Source organism: Pantherophis guttatus, chromosome 1 (assembly GCF_059756535.1).
Source record: "Pantherophis guttatus breed Tessera chromosome 1, ASM5975653v1, whole genome shotgun sequence".
In the NCBI taxonomy this organism is placed as follows: Eukaryota; Metazoa; Chordata; class Lepidosauria; order Squamata; family Colubridae; genus Pantherophis; species Pantherophis guttatus.
The window spans coordinates 57056628-57079664 of NC_142063.1; the positions used below are offsets into that span (position 1 = coordinate 57056628).

General features: G+C 35.8%; 1 protein-coding gene across 2 annotated transcripts in view; it reads left to right on the forward strand.

Annotated features, from left to right (window-relative positions):
* The window catches only part of SLC25A21 (solute carrier family 25 member 21), a 263467-nt gene that overhangs the window by 95452 nt on the left and 144978 nt on the right, over positions 1-23037 (forward strand). Inside the window, exon 2 of one of the 2 annotated variants that reach the window (XM_087874625.1) lies at positions 8999-9050. The exons of the other annotated variant lie outside the window; for it this stretch is intronic. The gene's annotated coding sequence lies outside the window, so the exon portion shown is untranslated. The remainder of the gene's footprint in view (positions 1-8998; positions 9051-23037) is intronic. 2 annotated transcript variants of the gene reach the window in all.

The window sequence follows — 23037 nt, forward strand, 5'->3', positions numbered from 1 at the left end:
TCAACCATGGTATCCTTCTGGTTTAGCTTCAGACTGGTGGTGGGTGGCATGATGTTGTGCTGGCTTGCCTCCTTCCTTTAAGGCCAATTCCAGTTGGTGTTGACCAGAGGGGAGAATCCCATCCTCAGCCCCTACTATGTGGGATACCACATGTTCAGTGCTGTCTCCTCTCCTTTTTAACTTCTACGTGAGTCCACTGGGTGAGCTCAACTGCCACTATAAGGTGCGGTGTCATCAGTATGCTCATGATACTCAATATATACCTCTGGTGGTTTAAGTGATGCTGTGAATGTCTAATCTCAATGTCTGGAGTCTATGAGGGTCTGAATGGGCAATAAAGCCTTCAACTAAACTCCGCCAAGACTGAATGGCTTTGCATTGTGGGGCCTACTGGCTCCAAGACTTTGCCATATTTGCTGCTGGTTGGGGTTGCACTGCCCCAGATAAACCCAGTGCCCAATCTGAGGTCCTCCTAGATTCATGACTCCTGCTCGAGGAACAAGTGGCAGTCATGGCTAGGAGAGCCTTTGCACAGCTACATTTCGTATGCCACTTGGGCCTGTTCATGGATCAGCAGGCCTTATTCACGGTCACTCAGGCCCTGGTCACCTCCAGATTGAGCTACTGGAATAAGCTCTATATGAGGGTGCCCTTGAAGAGTATTAAGAAGCTTCAGCTAATACAGAATGCAGGCAGAGTGGGCAGTTATTTGGGCTCATAGAGCAACACATGTTACACCTGTGTTCCATGAGTGCATTGCTTGCCAGTTTGCTTCTGGGTTCAATTCAAGGTGCTGGTTTTAACCCTTAAAGGTCACTCATTTTGGGATTGTTCATGTAATCACCTAAATTATTATTTTCCAGTGGCTCTGGAAAGTTCTGTGTCCCTTTGATATGCACTATACTATACAGTATAAACTATCTATAATATACATGCGTCTATTGTTCACATCTCTCTCAACTCACCTTTCCTGCTTCTTATTCCTATTTGCGAATTCACTTTTTTGATGTTTTTCTGGTGTTTAATAAATGAGCATCAAACTATATTTTTTGCTAGCTGAACTGAGTAGCACACATGATTGAACTGATCTGGATATAGGGATTACCTAGGAGTGTGTGGGATGCAAACTAAGCTGGAAAATACTCACAGTAATTTTTGAACATTTATCACCCAGTGGAAGTATTCTGAATGCTTTGAAGCCTGCTGAGGTCTGGCCCAGCATGAGATCACATAGAACCCTTGGTAGCTTTCTATAGTATGTTGTGTATGCACTCTGGGAATAGAATTGATCATATTTGTCATGATCCTATAATTTTGGCAGCTAATCTGAAGAAGTATTCAGAGAACTATGTAACCCAGTTCCGACTTTTAATTCTTAAAGTTTTCATCAAGTGTGACCAATTAGTCATTTCCTTGACTAATGCTCATTATGGCTCATTATATATTGTAGATAGATAAACTGTTCAACTGATTAGGAATTATACATTCTTTCTTGAACAAAGGAGCGATCCCAGCTTCATTACAGGAGGCAATAGTGAAATACCTGTTGGAAAAAAAATATACCAGCACTTGAAAATTTGAACAGCTAGATAATTTGTTGCCAACATCCTTTTTCTGGACATGTACTGAATGAATTATAATGGGCCAGATATAGATATTCAAGGATTAAACATCTTGGATAAATTTGTCTCAATTAGGTTTGGGTCAATAGTGGAAGAAGATCTTTGTCAGATGAGCAACCAGGAAAAAACAGCTCTGTTGATTCTCATGAACCTTGGAGTGGTATATGATACTATTGCCCTTAGCAGTGTTTCTTAACTTTTTTCTCTCAGGATCCCTTCCCAGTTTTAAAAATTATGGAGGCACACTTAGCAAGCACTTATCTATGAAAAAGTTATCTGAGCTAGATGTGAGTAGATTAACTTGACTGTGGTTCTGCATATAGTCAGATGGCTGTTTCTAAAAGGTGGTGCTGGAGTTTCTGTTTAAACTCATTATTGATTAGTTTATTTTTTTATTGATTTATTTAATGCCACTGAGCTTTCATCAAGTTCCATCTTCTCTCCCATGCTGTTTACCAATTGTTTGCAGACACTGAATGATACCATTCAGGGATTTAGAATGAAGTGACACACAGTTGTGTCCCAATTTCCTGATAGTTAGAACAATTAACCAGTGGAACAACTTGCCTCCAGAAGTTGTGAATTCTCCAACACTGGAAGTGTTTAAGAAGAGATTGGACAACCATTTGTCTGAAATGGTATAGCTTCCTGCTTCCTGCCTGAGCAGGGGGTTGGACTAGGAGACCTCCAAGGTCCCTTCCAATACTGTTATTCTATTCTATCCATTTCATCAGAGCAGTGAAAGTGCCAAATCAATATTTTGCTTTAATATTAGACTGGATAAGTTTCAAATAACTGAAGCGTCATCTACACAGGAAAGAAATGCATACACTGGATATACAAGTAGTCCTCAACTTACAACAGTTCATTTAGTAACCACTCAGCGGCACTGAAAAAAAGTGACTTACGACGGTTGCAGCATCTCCAGGGTCACACATTCAAAATTCAGATGCTTGGCAAATGACTCACATTTATGACAGTTGCAATGTTCCAGGGTCACTGATTATTTTTGCAATCTTCTGACAAGCAAAGTCAATGGGGAAGCCAGATTCACTTAACAACCATGTGACTAACTTAACAACTGCAGTGATTCACTTAACAACTGTGGCAAGAAATGTCGTAAAATGGGGCAAAACTCACTTAACAAATGTCTCACTTAGCAACAGAAACAATTGTAGCTCAATTGTAGTCATAAATCAAGGATTACCTCTATTCCCTTCACTTTTTTGAGTTCATGGGTCAGATTTCTGCTTGCCAATATCCTGTATAGATTGCTTATTAACAAAACATCTCCATTTGCATGCTCTTTTCCATGTTGAAAGATAAAGGTAAAAGATCAACAAAAACATATACATTCCAGCAAAGCCAGTGTATAAGTCTTTACAGATAAAGATAGGGAAATCACTTTGTTTTCCATCAAAAGCATGTTCAGTTGATAATAGCAAATGTATTGGTATCAGGCTTCTTCGGTGGTATAGTTTGAAAAAGAACATCACAAAAAGCTTTGCACTCTCATATTGTTGTGGCTTTTTCGTTTTGTCAGGTGTTATTATTTGATCTTAATACAAAGTTTGGGGGAACAAAGAATTGGAAGCCTGGAGAATGACACTACGGGTCAGTGAGATTTACTATGGGCAGCTGCTCCTTCAAAGTTGCTCTCTGTGCAGAACCCTATTAAGAAGTGGTAGATTACTTTCCTGCAGTTTTCTGTCATATGATGGATAGTGTTCTGAAAAGTGAAAAGACTTCCTGGCTAGAGAGGCCATTCCTTTCTACCTACTATGTTCTCAATCCTTAATGCCACAATTCTGTTAAATACAGACAGTACTGCCAGTTTTATTTTGGTTGCTTTTGCCTCATATCAGTGGTGGGTTGCTACTGGTTCGCCCCGGATCAGGCGAAATGGTAGCTGTGGCAGCGGGAGTTTCCGCCCACGTGCCCGGATGCTTCTGCGCATGTGCAGAAGCGTCACACACCCACACGACCACGACCACACGAGTTTTATTTAAATATCAACTCTCCAGCCTACAAAACTGATTTTTTATTTTATTTTATTTGCACCATTTTCCTCTAAGAGTTACATATGTGTGTTTTCATATATTTCATTGAAGATATCTAGGACCAGGTTCACAATAAGGCACTAAGTAAGCTGTTTCCCAGGATTTTTGAGAAATTTAAATTAGCTAAATATATACCGGTATTATTAGGACCTCTTTCCAGAGCCCAATACCATAATCTCTTGAGACTGAAGGATGCCAATGTAATGTACTGGTATTGTGAATCCCCAAATACAGACACAAACTTTTTCTAGGGTTTATGTTAGCATTCATGGCCTTTTCATTTCTTGATTAGATAATTTCAGTGACTTTTAAAAGTTATATCTATATACAGTATTTATATCTTTAATAATAATTTCAAATTAATTATTAAATAAATTGAAGTCTTACAGAGTGTAACATTAGAAGCAGAAAGGAGATAACTTGATGTTGAGATTAATGAAAAATGTAGCTAACGAAATTGACAGTCCTAAATTCCCCTTAACCTCCTTTCTTTGAAACACTTGAATGTTTTTTTTTAATCCTAAAGTGATATCTAAGGCGCTCTGAGCATGAAAAGTTAAACCTGGCCCTTATTTATTTCTATGTAAATAATTATGTATCATTCACTGAATTAATTATCAAATTCATACTGGACTTTTCCCTCCAGAATTCTAGCTGGAAAAGTACAGTGTATTATACTCAGTGTAGAATATTATTATAATTAAATTAAAGGGCTAAAATTCTTAAAACTAAAAATTTGTCTGATATTCTACAAAGTATTGACTTACAAGTCCTAGATATTCCAGACAACAAGTTTTATTAATCAAAATATCATGCACAAAAAAGTTTTAAGTGTCTAACAAGTATTACGAATCCAGACATATTGTGACAATCGAATGGTTTTAGAGAGAGGTAACAAGAATGTCAAGAAGGTTTAACGTATGAAAAGATAATATGAAAAGAAATTGGGATGTTTTGCTTTGAAATAAAAGCAGCTAAGGGAAGGTTTGATAGCACCTTTACCAATATCTAAAAGGTTATCACTTAGAAGAACAAAATATTTGTGCCTGGTTTCAGAATGCAGGTTACCAAGTAAATGTTTTAGATTCTAGGAAAGTTTTAGAATAGTTATAAACTTTTTAGGAAATAAATCTTAACAGTAAGAGCAGTTTGATAGTGGAAACCCTCACCCATGGAGGTGGTAATTTATCTTTTACTAGATGTGCTTAATTTAAAATTAGCCACCCATCTAATGGAAATTACTTAATTTGGATTCCTGCACTGAGTTGGAAATTTAGCTGAGTAATACAAATTACTTTTTCAATTCTAAGACTCTGAGATTTAATATCATGGGCACCAAATGATATTTGATAATGATAATTTTCCTGCAAAATCCCCCTCCGGTTGGAATAGGGAGCTTCCATCAAAAAGGCCTGTTTTGCATGACTATCTTCAGGAAAGATCAGTCATGAACTTCATCATCATGGCCCAGAAATCAGAGAATTGAACTATCTGTCATAGCTTTCTGTCTCAGAGTATGTGCAAAAGTAGAATCTTCAACATTTTATTCCTTGGGACTATATCAAGCGTTAAGTAACTGGACACCATGTGTAAAAACTACAGTTCCAGCTGTACAGGATGTGCATGAAGGCAACCCTGCCTCCTCTCATCCTCTGGCAGCCTTCCTCACCACAAATGCACATTTTTTGTTTCCTCCACCCACATAAGCTAGGGTAGCATCCGGTCCTTCAGTGAAGAAATACTAACACAATGCAGTGAACTATAGTACGATTTCCCTGTCTGCTTAAGAAAATAGAAGCAATGATACTGACAGATTTTGAGGAATCCCAAATTATTTATTTGGTCCTGCAGGTGCTTTGCAGTTATTATGTGTAGAAATCATCTGATAGTTTTATAGCATCACTTTTAGGCCTGTCGTCACTGTAAATTAATAGTTTTGTGGTGGTATGAGCCTGTGCTTTTCATATGTGAGTTCATTAACTTGGTGAATACAAAAGAGAAGCTCTACTTTCAATACATAATTCCATTAAATTTAGTAGCTTGCATTGTACTTGTGTCAGAAGCACAGAGGCACTTCCAGGTTGAAATGATTAGTTGGTGACATCACCGTTGTCCAGGGAATGCACAGTTGGGGGTTCCTTTCATGTCCCCAGCAGAAGCTGGAGTGAAAGGGAGCTCACCCCACCCCACAGCAGCACTCGGGTCTCGAACACGGGCTTGGTATCCTCCAACCCAGCATCCTAACTACATGAGCCACCATGTTCCTTAGTCCAGTAGCTTGATGGGACATAAACTGAGGACTTCATCTATGATAAGAGAGTTTATAGTCCAGTGGTGACCATCTTCCGTTCATTGCCTACTTCCCATTTCTCCTTGAACCAACAGGGCACCTTCCACATTGCTCAGAAGGAAATATCACTGGAGTTGCTTCTTCTCCTTCCATTATAATCCAGATGTTCTTGTGCAAATATAATCACATACTTTCATCCATTGTAAAAGCATCCCTGCTGCAAAACTGATTCAACAGCTTCGAAATACAAGCTGTAGATATCAAACCACACAGAGTATATGAATATTTCAGCTCAGATTTCTGGCCCCTTGAACAGCAAAAAGAAAAGAAAAAGAAAAAAAGGGGGGTTCTTCTTTATAGTTCATCATAAGATATTTTGTCATTCCACTATTTTTGTCTTTATGAGCTTTTTTGTTCTCCTGCTCTCTGAAGCTAGATCTAGTAGTAACTTTGGGATCTCTTTCCATGTTATTTTGTGTTGAATGAATTGCAAGAAATGTATATGCTAGAGTTATAGAGTATAGTAGCATCCACCCGTTCTCTTTTCCTGCTTTAATATATTGAAAACAAGGGAAGGAGAAGAAAAGCCTTGTTTCACTGCCAAAAAGGAGGAACAGATTAAACTCTCAGAAAGCTACCAGGGACTCCACATTTTACTTTAAAAACTTGGCCTCCCTCCTTTGCAGCAACACAAGGGAAAGAGGATAGGCCTTACAAGCTGTAAATCATTTCTCATCACATTAAGTAAAAGTCTCATCCCTAAGACCCTGCTGGGAAGGTGAGAAGAGCAGAGGAGAGGGCAAATAGCAGGAGCCTGTTTTTTATTTGGTATTCTCAACGGCTCCGAGAAAGGAGATGAAAACGGCACAGACAATGAAGAGACTGTCACAGTCAATTTTGCTCATCTGCTAAGTCCTTGGCTGATATTGGCACAACAATGACTTATAAAAGAAAGGGTCAGATGGGGAGATCTGAAGAGAGGAGCTCAAGGGAACATTCTGTGTGCGGAAAGAGCTAGGAACAGCTCAGCTGCTGTGGAGCTCTGTGCTCTGCATCAGCTACATTTGGGAGATTTCCAAATTAGCTTTGCACTAAGATCCTGCTACGCTATTGTTTCTTTCCTTGGGATACAATCCTGGCAGCTCACAGACCAAAAACTACTGAGTTGGTTTTTTTTTTTTTTTACTGTAGCACATATAAAACTGAACAATAAATTTCCCTCTAGATTCATTTTGACAATGGATAGTGTGTCACCACCATTACCGTTTAAGGGATGTTATTATTCCACGGGAATCCATTTAAGCATCACAGATGGAGCCTCATGTGAATGGCTGCATCTCCTCCCACATTCTTCTTTGTTAATTTTGGGTTTTGTCACCCTGATTCCTGAAGCTGATTTTTATGGTATTTTGCTGCAACATTTCTGGAAATTTCAAAAGCTAAAACAATTGCAACTCCCCAAATGAACGTTGAACTTTTATTTGATTTTCTGTAGAGAGATGCAACTGGCTTCCTTGATCCCAATAATGTTCAGTGTTATTTTTATATTGCCATCCAAATTTGATATATCAGCAATTGAATTAGTCTATTGCCTGTTAGTTCAATTGCCGATATATCTATTGCCTGTTAAGAGGGACATGGTGGCTCAGTGGCTAAGATGCTGAGCTTGTCAATCAAAAGGTCAGCAGTTCAGCAATTCGAATCCTTAGTGCTGCGTAACGGGGTGAGCTCCCATTACTTGTCCCAGCTTCTGCCAACCTAGCAGTTTGAAAGCACATAATATATGCAAGTAGAAAAATAGGGACCACCTTTGGTAGGACGGTAATAGCGTTCCGTGTGCCTTTGTCGTTTAGTCATGCCAGCCACATGACCACGGAGACGTCTTCGGACAGTGCTGGCTCTTCAGCTTTGAAATAGAGATGAGCACCGCCCCCTAGAGTCAGGAACGACTAGCACGACTAGAACGACTTTGTGAGAGGGGAACCTTTACCTTTACCTTTGTTGTCTGTCATCCTTTACTTACTATCTATCCTACCTTATCATAGGCAGAATTTCTATTCTTACTTAATCCTTTTTTCAACAGAAGGAAAATCCTTGTCCTGCTTTTATTCCATGCTATATAGTAGAGAGGTACAGATTCTCCAGATTTTTATCAAAAAGAAAATAAATAGGCAGGTTTTATTTTCTTTGCACCTTTTTCACAGTTGAAAAGCAGTAAATATAATTTTCTCAATCTAGCTAGATAGCGAACATTTCCAGTCTAAAATCTCTCTTTTGTATGATATACAGGTGTGTTTATTTGTTTCCTTTTCTGTAGTACAGAAATGCAAAAACTAGTGCCCTTCATTCGGGATATAACCATTGAACATACATCTGGAGCTAGAAAGAATTGTCAAAAATATCGGGAATGTAGCAATTTATCTTGCTGTAGTTACTCTGTTTTTTTAGCAAAAGATCTTCCAGATTTGATACTCTTTTTTTAGGGAGATATGAATGACCCTCTCTGTTTTTATTCTTAGGAGAACTCTAAATAAACTTTCTTCAATTAATACTTTGGTACTGCTTTTGGATGATGCTAAAGTTTGCTTTACAAATATTTTATCTGTTGATAAACCTATGACTTAAACCACCAAGAAGGGTATTTTATAGGAATTCAAGAACATATAAAGTTCTCCTACATAATTTCTCAATGTATTCAAAACCAATCAAATATTTCCATATTAACTGAAACCAAAAAGAGTGACGTTGTACTACATCAAAGAAATGAATTCACGCAATTAATTAATGGATGGGATATGGTTTCAAATAGCAAACGTATTAAAAGTAAGATAACTTCAGGAGAAGCATAAGGGACTGAATGTCCTTTAAAATTTGTTATGAAGTTACTATATTGATAATACATTGAAGGAGAAATAATAAATAATATTGGATTTTATCTAAGACACCAGTTCACATGGGGCAGTTACATAGAAGGTTTTTTTTTTCTTTTCCATGTACTGGACATGTACTGCCTGCAATTACTGCAGGTTTGAATCTCGCCAAGGCTCAAGGTTGACTCAGCCTTCCATCCTTTCTAAGGTAGGTAAATTGAGGACCCAGTTATGGGGCAATAACCTGACTTGTATAAATATACAAAAGAATGAAGGCTATTGCTTAGCGCATTGTAACCCACCCTGAGTCTCCGGAGAAGGGCAGCATATAAATCTAAATAAAAAAAATATATCATGATTAGTCAGCCAAATGTTTAGGCTGGATTTCTCATTTTTATTCACCTATCAAGTCCTTCCCAAGGACCTGGGATAGGCAATGCTATTGTTTGATGTTGTTAAAGTATCGTCATAGGACCGTGATGGTGAATCTATGGCACACGTGCCACAGGTGGCACACAGAGCCCTTTCTGGGGGCATGCCAGCCGTCGCCCCAGCCCAGCTCCACTGCACATGCGCACACCTCCCATCGGCCAGCTGGTCTTCAGGTCTCTGCCGTGGATGCACGGGGATGGGGCCTTCCCCGATCTCTGCAGGTTCCACCCTCTGCAGGTGCCTCTCTGTGGCAGGAAGACAGGAGAAAGCTAGGACGCGATGGGGGGGGGAGAAACTGCAAAGATCAGAAGAGGCACAGAAGGCAGGCGGCAGCAAGGATTCGATGGGGGAGAAACTTTGGAGATCGTGAAAGGTAGGAGGCAGCTAGGACTCGGTGGGGGGAGAAACTGGACATCGTGGAAGGCAGGAGGCAGCTAGGATTTGATGGGGGAGAAACATCGGAGATTGTGGAAGGCAGGAGGCAGCTAGGATTCGATGGGGGAGAAACTTTGGAGATCATGGAAGACAGGAGGCAGCTAGGACTCAGTGGGGGAGAAACTGCAAAGATTGGAGAAGGCAGGAAGGTAGGAATGCTATGACACAATCTCCAGTTTCTCCCCCATCAAGTCCTAGCTGCCTCCTGCCTTCCATGCCTTTTCCATGCCTTTGCAGTTTCCATGCCTTCTCCAATCTTTGCAGTTTCTACCCCCATCAAGTCCTAGCTGCCTCTCCCCCCCCCTCCCGGCACACATTTTGGGCCTGAAAAGCCTCCTGCACCAACCTGGAAGCCAAAACGGGGACCCAGGGCACATGCGCAGGGGGGCGCATGCGCAGGGGCGCATGTGCAGGGGGCACATGTGCAGGGAACATGTGTGCATGCCCAGGGTGCATGTGTGGGGGCACTCACATTGCATTTTGGGGGTTGCGGCATGTGCACGTGTGCTTTGGGCACTCGGCACAAAAAAGGTTAACCATCACTTTTATAGGATGGTTATAGGATGTAAACTGTTTAAGTACAGCTGCCTTTTCCAATTGACTAATGATAATTTTGTCAATGCCAATGGTGTTCAAGTAGTGCTCCAGCCTTTTGGGACTACATACAAGACACTATTACTATTGGTACTATCTTTGCTTTCTTTTGCTACAGTTGCTCTATATCTATTTGCAGATTTGTGATTTTGTCCAGTTCTTTCTCTTTTTTTTCTGCTGTCTCACATCTAGTATCTAGGCTTTTTTGTCTTTCTTATCGACAATTGTTAAGTCTGAGAATGTTATATGTGATAGGTGCTTGTCTGTTTGAATTCTCAAATCCCTGAGCATTTTAGTTTCTTCATTTTCTATTACTTTGTCCTTTTTATGGTCTCACCAGTTCTTGCTTGCAGACAAATGGTATTTCTTGCAGATATTTCAGTGCTCCATTGTTGCCACATTGTCATGCCGTTGTTTGTAGTCAATTTGTACAATCTGCCAGCAGCTAACTAGGTGGTCCACTGTTTCTTCAGCTTCTTTGCAAAGGTGGCCTTTGCTATCTTTTGCTGTCTTCTCAGTTCTGCATTTGTTCTTAAGGCTTGTGTGTGTGTGCGTGCGTCCTTTGGAATGCATCAAAATAATTCATGAATAAATAGAAAAAAGTTTTCTATCTCTTTAATACATTTTATTGTATCAGTGTACAGCAGTCAACGTACATAAAACTCCTCATACTACTTGCAAAAGTCTTATCCAAAATACTTCCTCCATCTTAAATATATTATATTGTCTTATGATATTTAATGCATTATAACTAATATTATTATTATAATAATAAAACTATGACACTATGCACTTTAAATGGTGTAATTATTAAATTTATTAAATAATGATCATCAATTAAAGTTATCCTGAAAAAGAATGAAACTTATAACTATTTCACTTGTTTCTGATTAAACCTAAGATTTAAATTTCTAGAAGGAAAATGAAATTAGCTTTTAAATGATTGTTTGACCACTTTTAAAACATCAAACTAAAAATTGCAAGTATTTGTTAGCATTGACAAATTTCTGCTATTTCCATTTATGTACTGAGCCCATACAAGCAAAAAATATTGCACCACAGGCATTCTAGAATATTTTTCTCTTGGAATATTTCTCCAAGTAACATGCAAGAACTACTTATGGTTGGCACTCTAGATGTAAATGCTTTAATTTTATATATTTGCAACTGACACATGCAATTCTTGAAGAGTAGTTGATAACTTGAATTAAGCCATTGAAACATTTACAAACTAAATTGGGAATCATATTTCCCTCAGAGCTCTGGTGACTAAAACTGGAAAACTGGAACACAAAATAGTGTTTCTCAAGCACATTTTGTTTACCAAAGCTTACAAAATTTTATATAAAATTTTGACTTCTGCTCTTTTATTTCAATGTTTATTTAGTTCCATAGTTATCCTTCTAGTTATATTCTTGTCACTTTAATTTTTTTCTGAAACACAAGGAATGTGTTTCAATCTAATTATCTCAATCTTTTAACTCAAAGGTTTTCATGTTGTGTTAAAAGATAATTATGTGATACTGTTCTGTCTTGAGGGAGCCTCTGTCTTTATTAGCCATTGCTGGAACATTAAGGAGTCAATATTCTAGGCAGAGAGTGTAACTAAGAAATCAAGATGTAGTCTTTGCTTGCATTTCCTAGCGGCCACAGAAAGATTGGTTTGCCTCCAAATTCTGTGAATCAAGCCACAGGGGCCTGTTTTGTGAAGTGAGCACTGCAGGATTCACACAGCTGTCAAGAGTAGGCAAGTACCAAATCCAGCTGAAACAATTCTAAAACCTGGTCAAGACACACAGCCAATTTTGAGTGTGTGTGTGTGTTATGTGTCTGTCTGTTTTTCATATTCTTGAATTATACTGAAAAGAAGAAAAACTTTTCTTTCCCTTTTTTTTCTCTTAGCTTGAGAAACAATTATTGTAGTCATAAAGCACAACTAGATGATAACCAAAACCACTTTATGTAGTACACAGGTGTCAAACTAGCGGCCCGCAGGCCAGATGTGTCACATGCAGGCCACGCCCACCCCAGCTCCGTGAATGGGGAAAACGTCATGAAACATCACGTGACGGCAACGTGATGTGGTAAGCTTGACACCCGTGATGTAGTATTTCCTTTGAAACAAAGGAAAGAAAGAATAATGAAAGTGGTCCTATCACTCCCAGTAGCTATAGACTTTAGTGATCTCACTTCAGTTTTTTACTTGACTTCAGTTTTTTATGCCTTGCTAACAACCAGAATAGTTTGTGGAAGGTGTTGCACATGGGCTTGTTCATGTAGATCTGAAGGTTGAACTTGCCCAGCAATGAGTGATGACCTCAAGGAACAGGATTTTTATCAGGGAACCCCTCATAGCCCATTGAAACTGGCCTTGTTCTCCAACTTTTCTTATACTGTGATCCTTCACTAAATAAGGATACTTCCAAAGTATCCATGCTAGCTATTACAGCTCTCTTGGGGCAGGAGACTAGCCTTCTGGCTGTAGGAGCAGAAAAGTAAAAGAAAAGGAGCTTTTGGTCTCATTGTGCAATTGTCTTGGAGAGTTTTCTCTTGCCTTATTTGCACTGCCTTGGTTTTGGTTCATCATTTTGTGTAAGGAAAGTTTTAGTCTCTGTGTTCGAACAATTAAAAAGCTCACGTATTGTGAAACCCTGCCAGAGTTCGAGCAGAATTGGAAAAGATTTACATGTGACTGAACTGAAAGAAAGAAGCACATAAATTCACATAGTAATTCTCATAACACTCATGCTTGGCATGAGCCTAATTCAATTTTGTGACTTTGGAAAACTTTTAGCAATATTAATGCTTGATCGCTATAGGTGGGGGCGGGTTATTCTGACAGACATGCTGTTGATATAAAAACTTGAAAGAATGCACAGCAGATTTTACAGGTGCAGAGAACATACATCTGTAATGACTAACTGACCTTTTTCTTAAAGGCTGACATAATGTTGAAAGGAATGTTTTATTTATATATAGTGCTGTAGTTTATTGACCAGTACCAAAATGTATGACCAAAGGGGGATTTTGTATGACTGGTTTTTATTTTTTCTGGAATCATTCTCTTTATTCCCTAGACCACCAGCAGATTGATTTGGGTTATTATATCATTATTTCAAAGAAAGTGGTATCACTTAAAATAAAGAATAAAGCAGGACTTGGAATTTGTACAAAAGCAAACATGCATCAAATAGATATAGAGTTGCTTTCTAAAATGAATGGAAATGCACTTGCTGTCATCATCCATGTCATATGTCTCTAGGCCTCTATCCCGATCGTCTTTATTGACTTTGTGTCAAGGAATTCTGGATGCCAGATGGAATGGCAAGCAACAGGGGGAGGGTGTCAGCTGGAGTGCACAGCTGGAGTGATGTCATCACTCAGCACCAAATGCACAGCTGGTTGTAAATTGGGCATGAAGGGTTCAGAGGAAGAAGGAAAGGCTAGCACTAGTAATGTCCCCACCAGCTTTTGTGTTGCCTCAAGGATGGTCACCTTAATTTCTGCCATTAGGCAATTTTGAAATCAATGTAGTGAGGCAGTAAAAACTTGTCAGTCCCTCTTGGCAATAAATATTTCCAATAACATCAAACCAGTAATACCATACTAAATATGTAGTTTGAATTCCTATGATTTATTAATACTCAAGCATTATTTATGCTGTCATCCAAACTATAAAAGAAACAAAAAATAAGAAGAATAAGCTAGTGAACCAACTTTTAAAAAGGATTTTCTAGATTTGTCTTATATTAGTTTCTGTATGCCTAAATTTTCCCAGTTTGGTCTGTTTCTTACCCTACCTTCTTTCTAACATCTTTTCACCCTGTTTCCCTTTTCTTCTGAATTCCTTCCTAATCTTCTCCCTTTGTCAGAAACCAGCCTGCCCCAGACTCTTTGGGCCACATCCTATTAGAATAATAAGAAATGATTAGAATGATTTCTTCAAAAAAATTATACAAAACAGATATATCATTACGGTGTCCTTGAGATCATGTTCTTTATTATAAAAATAGTTTCGTCCTTTACACCGCCTGCTTAAGTTAAAGGTATGTCACCTCATCTCTCATGTGTGGAATTAGTGGATCCATCAGGACCAGTATCATATTTTCTACAAATCATTCTGAGTTTGTATAACAAATTGGAGAGGAAAAGAAATGATAAACAACTAGGTGCTTGACACTGCATGGCACATACATTAAAAATATCATCAGGTATGAGTGCTAGGAGAAGCTGGGAGACTTTTAGGAAAACTCTATGTCATCATGCATTTTAAAGGAGACATGGTAAATCTATTCATCATAAAGTGAAGACCACCACAATGTTTGCAGAGCAGAAAGCCAGCCTTTCTCTCTCTCCCCCCACTTTTTTTGAGGGGGGATAATAAATGATCATGGTACTGGAAGTGAGTCAGACTGGCCAAGAGACAAACTATCTTTCATTCGTTTTTGGATTCACCTGTACATATTCAGGTGCTCAGCAGAAATGGTTTTGCCTTCAAGCATGAAAGACCCTCTAGTTTAAATTAGGGGCATTTCATTGGACTTCCCTGAGAAAGTAAAATAAATTTGCTAGTGGTTAAAAGTTGTAAAAAGCTGTTAAAATACACAGGTTCTGCCTCATTTCCAATGAAATGCTGTGACTTAAGAACACTCGTTTATTGTTACACATGATGTTGCCAGACAGTCCAGGTAGATGAAACTAGATAATCTTTCTTTAAGCATTTAATTATCATTATCATTGTTTCAAAGGAGGAGGGCTGTAAAGAATAGGAAAGAAAGAAAGAAAGAAAGAAAGAAAGAAAGAAAGAAAGAAAGAAAGAAAGAAAGAAAGAAAGAAAGAAAGAAAGAAAGAAGGATTTGTTTTACCTTTGTCCCATAACAATCTTAGTTTTCTATTACTATGGAAATACATTTTCTCAATCATAGTGCCAACAAAGCTGAGATGAATAAAATAAGATGTTAAATAATGAAACATGAAGAGACATACATGAAACTTTAAAAGCCTTACTGGGGAAGTCAGCCTATGTCAATAGTGCATTAAGAACATCTATCCAACTTGAACATTTATATACATACTGTGAGACCATGACTGCACATAAGGTATGTGGTAAGAGTAAAGTCTAACTTTTCATCAGTAAACTGTTATACAGTATGAATTACAAATGTGTGTGTAGAGAAGGTGGTTAGACTAAGAACTCTTGACTATGATGAAATCAATGACAGGGTTAAAAAAATGATACCTAGAGATAAGCATTATGACATTTGGCAGTGTAAATAATGTCTTTGAGAGAATGATCATCTAATTTTTTTTTATATATAACTAATTTAATTGTGAATCTTCTATTTCATATATCGAAAGTTCTTAGCATCACTGAAAAATTTAGCATACAATAGATTGGATCCACAGTTTATGTATTTAAAAAAATGAACTCATTTGATAGGGTTAATATTTGAAAAAAAAAACCCTACAAAGCAGCCAATTTGACTTTTTTATTTTTTAAAAAATATTTTGACGGACATTTTTCATTTCTTTCATGAATTTGTGTATGACAATGGGCAAGAAAAGGTAAGACAATAAGCATTTGGGTATCAACCAATGTAGAATCTCTTGTCATATATAATGGTATACATCTAGAGAAGGCTAGATGGAATTCCACTCCCACTATGAAAAATCCCTGCCTTTCTTTCTTTCTTTCTTTCTTTCTTTCTTTCTTTCTTTCTTTCTTTCTTTCTTTCTTTCTTTCTTTCTTTCTTTCCATTTCTGCTTTTCTTAGCATAACAATAAACCAAGCTATAAGATTACTATCAAGCTCATTAACTTGGCAGCACTTATGACATCAATATACTATTAAGATTGTCAAAAAAAATTATCATATGTAGCTCAGGGTTGAACTCTGGACTCCTTGGTGCTGTCTAAAATTGCTTGTTTGCTTGCAGATGCTTCATTACTTGACTAAATAACATCATTAGTGCTATACGCAGTAGCTTGCCCAATCAGTGTTGGAGATGTGGTTTTCTCCTTGGTAGTTCCTTGATTAGGATATCTGCTCTGCTTGATTATTTGTCTGGTGTTAATCTCTGCTTATCTGTGTGTGAGTTATGGAGAGATACATTCTAGCCTTTTTGTTTCCTTCTTAACTTACATTTAACTGTCTTTTTAATGGTATATAAATGTGGTTTATTTCTATGTATAAAGATTAAATCATAACATTAATTATCTATTGATTTTAATGAAGTTTAATTTCAACAGAGTTTAAAAATCAATTCATTGATCATTTATATACTTAATTTTTAAAAATTACATTAAAGACATTGCAAAAAAAAAGCTTCAAAAAGCGTATATGAGGGAAATCAAGGGATGTAAAATAGAATTAATGCTTAATAAAGCTGAATACAATATTCCTTAGTTATTTATCATATTAATCATATTGATTAATTTATCATATTAATTGCATGAGATGAGTTCAGTGAATTGAGAAAGCAGTTTGGTATTTCAAGCAAAATTTTAAGTAGTAGAATCATTATTTGTTAGGACTAGAAATGGATGATAACAATGAACAGCAAAAGATATCATGGACCCGTCTTTGATATTCTTGTAATATCAATGAATCTGTGAAACCAATTTGTGCAGAGATATGTGAGAATGCCTAGTTTTTCTGTGAGAGGATTCCCAGATGAAGATGCAAGTTTTGACAGGAGATGTATATCTTGAAGATCCAATGATAGAGCAGCAGGGACTTTGCCATTCCAAGTGCCTATCAAGACCAAACATGCTGAACATCATAGCCAAACATCATGCAGTTAGATACCATGTTCTTTTGAAAACCCATATAATGCAAAAACAAATGAGCACTCCAAGTTTGGAGAATTAGAGAAAAGTGAAGAGCAAATGTGTCTTTTACTGCTGGGTGTGAATTCAAGGGAAGCATCTGGCAAAACACTGGATGAATAAGAAATTAGGAAATATTTCTTCAAAGTGAAAGTGAAAGGAAGCAGAAAACAGTGTTCAAGTGCACAAGTGCACAAAATACAATTTAGTAGAATTTAGTAGAATTATTTCTTTCAAGAAATTTAGTAGAATTATTTCTTTCAAGTGTATTAAAACAGTTCCCATCTGACAGGACAGAAAAAAAAATCTTGCCTAAACAGGTATAAAGTACAGTCTGGGTGGAAGTAAACTTTAGCTATCATTTTTAATACCTCATATTTACTTCATGTTATTCTAGACAGAAAATGTACTTTTTCTTGTTTTATAATAAAGAATGAATAATTAAAATCTATACTGAGGGAGAATATCTGAATATCAGCCCTAGAATTATGTTACCTTATACCTTTTTCCTTTCAGTTTAACAATAGCGACAGTAGTTTGACTTGCCATATATTATGAACTTCTGAAAAAACGCTAATTTGCAGGACTAAAATGCTAGGTAGATACTTCTACTACCTTTATCCACTAGGTGACAGTACAACCCTTTCACCTTTCTATTATTAGACAAAGGTAATGAAAAGAGAAAGAAAAGGTAATTTAAACAAAAGAATGCTGAATGTGTACTGCCCAGTTGAGTAAATATTATATATTATAAAACTCATATTATTGTGAAGAAATTGTTTTTTTGAAATTGCTCTTTTCAGAACGAGATTTTAATAGGGGATTGTACTATTGATTAATAGCAAAAGAATAAATAATGGAGTTGAGGGGAAACGAGCTATTCTTAAGGTAAGAAATGAAGAACATTTGAACATTATCACATCAGAACGTTTGTATAAATAAAATCTTTTTAAGTTATAAATATAATGCAATATAATGCAATATAATAAATATAATGCAATATTTGTACTGTTTTATTCCTCATGCTAGACCAAATAGACGATCAAATATAACTTATTTTCATTGAAAAGAAGTTAAGATTTCTTTATTAAATTTCTTAAGAAAGGGTACTGAAAAGTAATGAATTCAGCAGGATATACTTCATAGTTTTTAAGACTGCAAATTCAGATCCTCAAAGTGGTTTTAAATGCTATATTTTAAATAAATTATGAAATAACTTACAATAACACTATTTAAATTGAACTGTTAACATCTGAAATCTGAATATTTTATATTAGAAAACTATTCATGTTTATTCAAAAGTAAGTAGTTTAGTGTCCAACAGTCTTACTCCCCAATAAGTATGTTTAAATTGTAATTTAATTGTTACTATTCATTTAGCATAAAAACCTTATGCTAAAGGTTTAGCATAAGGTTTTATGCTCACACCAACAATTCTCACACATGGTGTGAGAATATTATCTAGAATTTAATTTGTAATAAAACTATGAACAATGTTTTGTTATGATAAAATGATATATACAACATACAATTTCCATTTAAGGGAAAAGTTTAATAATTACATTAAACATAAAATATTAATTAAAGCATCTTTTGTAAGTGAAGTAGGATAGCTCTATAAATTTATCAAAACAAAATAAATGTTCTTATTCTTTTTAGCAGAAAGTGGTATTTGACAGCATTTATTAAATTTATTTAGAAATCACTTGTGGATTCATGAAATGGCAAAAAAAAATCCATATTTTTTGTGATTCTGGAGTATACAATAAGATGTTGCCATATTACAGAGTTCTAAACTTGGATTTCTCATGTTCCTTAAGTTGGTGTTGCAACAACAAATTATAGATGAAGCTTCCTCTTATCCAGGATTTGGTTATGTAGGAGGATGCTCACCCTTAATCTGCATGTGCGGATCTACTATACAGTAGCTAGAACTTGGAATGTAGTTAGAATGTTCATAGACCCTGTATACTGCACTGAGAGTTTTGCACTGCACTGATAATCTAAGAGAACATTAGGCTGAGTAAATTCCCATTTGGCTGAGAAGGTGACAGAATTTTGGAAGGGTATATAAAAACTGTACATAAAACTGATGCAAGGGTTTTTCAATTTAAGTCATTTCATTTCACTATTTTTAATAATAAAAAATCTTTCTCTCAGGAATACACAAATATTCATATCCAGAAGACAAAATGAACAGCCCATTTAATTTTCTGGAAAGTCACTGTCTATAAGGAATTATAATATCGTTTATAACAAACGAGAAGGAAAAACTTAGTTGCTAGGAAATATTAAATCATTAGTCAATTACTAAAAGAGAAATAAATAAATAAATAATGTAATGGGATTGCAAGTGTATTTTTACAGGTAGGTGAAATTTGTAATTAAAAATACTTTTATATTATAGAAATATTCAATGTCATAATGATACATAATCACATACCTTGCTGAAATAACTATTGCTGTGTTTGCATTGTGTTGAGGGAAAGGAAATTGCACTTTCATAGTTGAGAAATGTGACATATCAGCCAAGGCAATTGTTGGCCTTTGGACCAGCAAGATTAAAGTTCAGATTTATAGCACAAGAGAATATTCCCTGAATAGAAATATTCTGTTGTTTTTCATTGTTTTTCTACTATATTTTAGATTAAATTGCCATGCAGAATTGTGCCCAAAATCATCATAGAGGCTTTTTAAAGTAGCAAATTATTATCCAATAGTTATAAGGGTCTTTTAGGAATTGGAAAAATCCCAGTTAAGTTAATTTTACAAAACTATAAAAAGTTTTCTACCTAAAACCACTAGTTTCAGGTTAGAGCAAGAAACAAGATTGATTTTTAAAAAGTAATGGTAATAATAATGACTTGTTAAAAGTACTTTTGCACTTACAAAATTGTAACAGAGAAATGACCAGTGCCTATAAATTTAGCATGCTTTACACTATAAAATGAATTTTCCCTTACTTGTCGCATAAAGTAGTTGCTTACAGTAAGTAATATTTTAATAGACCAACAGTCAGTGTTATATTGCAAAAATACGTAGATGGTAACCCTGTAGATTATATATAGGAGTGAGTCCTATTAAAATCAATGTAGCCTCCTTCTAAATAGTCTTGTGCAAGACTTCAGTTTTAGTGAAGTAGTCACACTGTTTCTGTAGGATTTCTATAGTTTTTCTCCTAAATTAGAAGAAAGTATTTTTAAAAAATAGCAGAGCAGAGAATGTGTTTTGCCGGTTTTGTTATTCAAGTTCAGTTTGGTTCTAATTATTGATTTATGAATAGATTTTTATAGACTTGTATTAAACATTGCATTATGATTAAACATTTTGGAATATATATCTGAAAGATTCACAAATGATTCCCAAGCTATTCCAGTTTGGGTTGGGAGTGGGGGGGGGGAGAAACTAAATGTCTAATCCCTTCATATTTAAAGTTTTTTTCTGGAAATATTTCTCATTCCATGCACTTCAAATTGTTGTGCAGTTCAAAAAACAAAAACAACCTAGTATTTTATTACTAATGACATTACATACTTCATGATATTAATCTTCATATATATTGAATATGTATATACAGTATATGTGGGTGTGGATGAGGGTGTGTATCCCACTTGTATATAAATACTTTATATTTATACGTAGCAAATGCTCACTTTTTCTATTAAGATGATATTCTAGATGTAATGTACAAAGTAGAAATAGTTTCATATAGAATGGTAGAAATAATGGGGACAAGATTACTGCTACCCTCACTGCATGAAAATGGTGTTCAAACCAAACACTATAGACACAAGTTTGCAGCAGAAAGTATCTCTTTATATTGAAATGCTCCTTTTAAATGAGACCAGCTTGGGGAAAGTGCTTTTGTATAAATTTAGAAATTATGAAAGTTGAAAATGTAATAAATTTTGTTTCCTTTTGTCCCTATTGTTTCCTAAGCTGCAAACATTTGAAGAAATACTTTTCAATAAAGAAATATGTATGCTTCATAGAATATATAAAGCTATATTTAAATATCAATATCATATGAACATACGTGCTATGTTTTATTTTCCTGAATTTTGAAAAGTTATTAAAGTTTAAATGTGATATACAAGTGTTTATTAAAATTATAAGGAAGATGTACTTAAGAAATGCTCAAGATATATACATACTCAACTGGTTTGCATGTAAAGTGATCTATTTTTCCTTAATAGGTTTTTTTTTTACTCAGAAGTTAACTATAATCAGTTATAAGATGTGTTTTCAGTCCTTGAAGCTGTTGTACTGTCTGTCTTTCACACCTACCCAACTAGAAGAATCTCTTTTGAAAATATCATTCTCTGATGTCAATGGAGAATAGCGAAGTTGTGAAAAACTCTGTTGTCCTGTAAACACAGCCTCTTTTTGCAGATGTGATTAACAAATGAATCAAATATGAGAGAAGCATAGAAGCCAGTGGGTAAAAAACTGTTGTTTACCTTCATCACAAAAGCAACTGCTCATTTTGGGTATACAATGAAACAGCCACAAGTTTTCAAAAAGCCACTACAAATAGCTGCTAATTAAATCTATAAAAAAGAAAATGGTTAGTAGAGCATGAATCTCATTGCTGCTGGTCTTGCCAGAATATTATTTTTGTGACTCTGCATCTGAAGCTTGTTTTACTCATGTGCAGCATTGATTCCATTTTATAGTTATCATTCTTAACCACAAATCTTATTCATTTGCTGAGATGAATGAGCTGTGTTCTGGAAATGCCCAGCTTGCCTCCACTATACTCCATATCTAATTTAAAGAGGACACATCTTTCTGGCAACGTGTGACAATTATTCTCTTCTGCCTTCTAGAAAGGAGAAATGAATTTACAGATGAAACAGTTCAGATAGACACAATTCCTATAAGCCAGAAGAGCTGAAATAGATTGCATCAAAAAACATTTTTTCCTATTAAATATCTTTTAACAATGTCTTATTTAGCTATGAAAAACAATATCTATTTTCCCATGGTTTTCTTTTACCCTGCAGTGGGAATTTTTTTTAAAAAAAAAATTCATACAGGGCCAATTTCCAATGACCTCAGGAAAGCAGGACCAGTTTAGGAGTGCAGTGACTCTGAGGTTGCTTTTCAATCATTGAGGTAAAGTAAAATAACAGTTGTAGAATCCCAAATGATAGATTTGTTGCTTTCCATTAGCAGTTTTCTTCTTCATTGTGCCAGCAAGAAAGTAATAGCGTAAAAGTAAACAGTAAAGAGAAAGGACTGGAAAACAGCCATAGGGAAGAACTCTACCTTTTGGGAGGCTACTTTCAAAGGGGCGTGTGGGGAAAAATAGAGGGTTTTTTTTCATGTTTCTTCCTAAAAAAGGGATGACAGTTAGGTTTGCAAATGCAAAACTCATATTCATTCTGTTGCCATTTGCTTTATACCTTTTAAAGTCACAAATCTTAGCAAAAATTAATGATCGATCCCATGCCAAGGGAAATACAGTAAAAATAATGAAAACAGACTTTAATGTAGTAAAAAAAATTGGTGTGACAAGTGAGGCTTCTTTCTACACTCTTAGAATTGTAGATGAATTTCCCTCCCCTTTAATTTGGCCATGTATAGTTTTATTTGGATTGTTAATTATCATAGTTCTGGTGAAAATTTGAAACTAAATTTAAGGATGAATGTATTGACCGATTATTTTACCCATAGAGTACCATAAAAACATGTGTGTATGTTATTGATTTCAATCATTCATTTTAAAAACTGTTTATTGATATATTTTGTTGGAGAAATCACCACTGTATACTAGACATGTCTGTGCTTGAGTATTTAACATTAATGCTTCATTGCAATAAAATAAATGACTGATATTGGGTTAATACTATTATTCCATGACTTATGGCATAGTTTCTTGAAGGCCAGGGATGTCCAGGGTT